Source organism: Miscanthus floridulus, unplaced genomic scaffold (genome assembly GCF_019320115.1).
Source record: "Miscanthus floridulus cultivar M001 unplaced genomic scaffold, ASM1932011v1 fs_307_2_3, whole genome shotgun sequence".
Classification (NCBI taxonomy): Eukaryota; Viridiplantae; Streptophyta; class Magnoliopsida; order Poales; family Poaceae; genus Miscanthus; species Miscanthus floridulus.
In genome coordinates this window covers 1-2,867 of record NW_027096552.1, presented here as the reverse complement: position 1 = coordinate 2,867, position 2,867 = coordinate 1, and the positions used below count along the sequence as shown (strand labels likewise).

At 45.3% G+C, this 2,867-nt stretch overlaps 1 pseudogene; it reads right to left on the bottom strand.

Moving 5' to 3' along the window:
- Positions 1–845: 845 nt before the first annotated feature.
- LOC136531221 (uncharacterized) lies at positions 846–2,321 on the bottom strand (annotated as a pseudogene).
- Between the last annotated feature and the right edge of the window lie 546 nt (positions 2,322–2,867).

The window sequence follows — 2,867 nt, the reverse complement described above, 5'->3', positions numbered from 1 at the left end:
CCTCTTCAATAAATTCACCAAGGTGATCCAAATCGACATCCGGAGGTATGTTTGTCTGATGCATTAATCCTAAATTCGAACCATATTCATTACCAACAACTAGCGGGGGGGGGGGCTGATTGGTGCAATTGTTGTCTGAGTTGTGCAACTCCTTTCCCTGCTCGCTTCTTTTTCTATGTCGCCTCAATTGACTTGGTGAGAGTGTGGTCATAGTCCATTAATGTTGCTTTGGACGGCTTACGAGATTCCCATTGTTGTTGCTGGTAAGAAGCCACCTTTTTTCTTAGAATATCAGGAGCTACGAAGAAGTACGGTTTCTCCAGGTTACTCCTTGCTTCTTGATCCTTTTTAAGTTTGTCATAGAATCTGGACATATCTTTTTTATATGCATCAGTTACTTCTTCCTTCTCTTTAGATATTATTTTGGGAATAGCCCTTGGTTTCACGGTGGCTTTCTTTGTCGGCGGGGGCTGGTTCTTCGTTTGCGGGGCTGGCCTCTTGCTAGTACTTGGCTTCTTGGTAGGCGGGGGTAGGGGAGGCATTGGAGACCTCCTTGGAGGTGGTGGCAGCGGCGTTGGAGACCTCCTTGGAGGTGGCGCCTGTGGCGTTGGAGACCTCCTTGGAGATGGTGTGGATGCAGCCTCGCCTTCCAACACATTGTCATCGTACAGAGCACTATGATGATCTGGTGATTGAACAATTGGACTTAGGTTGGGGGAGGATCTGCTACAAAAAAAAGGAATGGCATATTATTATGAGCAGATTGTTAATTATTTAAGCCAATATAAATTAATGATGTAGTGTTTTCATCCGCACCTATGGTGAGGTAGTTCAGGAGGAGGTGGAGGCGACATCCCGGGAATGATGATGTAGCGCTTACGCCATAGAATGAATGTCTTCTCTGCTTCTCCTAGAGTCTTCTCGCCATCACCTCCAGGAATGTCAAGAGGCAAATCACTAAAATCTTTTTCAGCTTTATCTACCGAGATGGTAGCATATCCTTCTTGGATTATATTCCCATGAATCCTTGGTGTCTTGGTTTGGTCGATAGGATTAATAAGACCGATAGCCACCTTGATTGTGGAATTCTCCTTCAGAATGTGTAGCTCACACGATGTACAAGGTTCAGTGATGTCATCCACAGGGAAGCGCAGTCCTATGTCCCCTTGATTTGGTATCTCCGTGGAAGCGCAGCTGCTTTTCAACTGAGCAGGGGGGCTAATGTTGATTCCTGGCTCTGATGCCTACTTGCTTGCACTCACTGCTATTTGCACTTGCCTTCTGATTTCCTCCTGCATTCTCGCTTCAAGGTTTTTTTCCTGCTCCTGTGCTTCACGCACCGCTTCCTCCAACCTCTAGAGCCGTTGTGCCTCTTCTTCCTTCTTTCTCTGGCGGCTTCTGTAGGAAGGTCTGTCCTGAGGGAATCCATGCTCCCACGAGACACTTCCTTTGCCTCTAGTTTGGCCACCGTGTTCAATAGTCCCGATGGCGTATGTCAGTTCATCCTTCTCTCTGTTGGGCCTGAACGCACCACTAGCAGTAGCTCTCTGAGCATAAAACAATCTTTCTGCTACTTCTTGCAGTCTTGCGCCATAAACGCACTTCCCTGTCTCCTGGTCTAGTGTTCCCCCATGAGCGAAAAACCAATTCTTTGCACGCTCTCCCAACTCGAGTGATTCTGGTGTGATACCCTTGGCAAGAAGGTCTGCTTCCATTTTGTTCCACTTCTTAATGGCAGTCGGGTAGCTACCTGATCCCAAGTTATGGTAGTATGTCTTCTATTGGGCATTACGTTGGTTCTTTATCACCTGACTCACACCCTCTTCTGATGTCTTGTACTATACAAACTCATCCCAATAGGGCCTCTGCTTTGAGATCGGGCCTAGGACAGTGAAATCTGGTGCTATGTTCTTCTTGACATACGTCATGTATAGGTGTTTCTTCCAAGTCTGAAACTGGGTGGCCATCTTCTTCATTGCCCAATCCCTAACTCGCTCCTTCAATTCATCACCATCTATTATATCATCATAACCATCTGTTTGGAGGGTGAAATGTTCCAAGACATCATTCCAAATTAACGTCTTGTCATGATCGGACACAAAACTGATATGAGGAGCATTGGTCTTCTTCTTCCATTCGCGGATACTAATTGGGAGCCGGTCCCTTACAAGGTAACCATAGTGGTGCATGAATTTTGTTTTATTTGGCTCCTCCGGTTCGCCTGTATCCACATTGAACTCCGAGATGATGAAGCGGCCCTCCAATGGCATTTTGGGACCTCGAACATTTTTACTCTTCGTTGTAGTTGTTGATGTCGATCCAGAGGGCTACAAAACATAAACATTATTTTTAATGTCATGAGCACACATAAGACATATGATAATATATATAGCTAATAATAAAAAATATATACTTGGCCAATATGTTGTTGCTCATTTTGTTCAAGAGCTAGTACTGACTCCCGTCATCTGCATCCTCTTGCACGTTATTTTTAGCACCATCATCGCCGGCAACTTGAGTGCCAGTGTTGATAAAATTCATCATCAACTCCTCCTCATCCATGTTTCTCGGGTCGGCCATCTAGCTTCAAAAAACAAAACCAATATATAGTACGTCAAATCTTTTCTTACATGCGTAAAATCTACGAACAATATGCATTATTAAATCTTGCCCCTCGATCACGGATGCAATTCGCCACACTAGGGCAAACTGCATCGGTACTAGGACGAATTAGGGCTATACATAAACGACCAAGGGCGAATTGCGTCGGTGACTAGGGTGAACCACATCGGTGACATCAACAACGCGGTTCACCCTAGTCACCGACACAATTTGCCCTAGTGCGATTGTTTAGCGTTAACGATAAC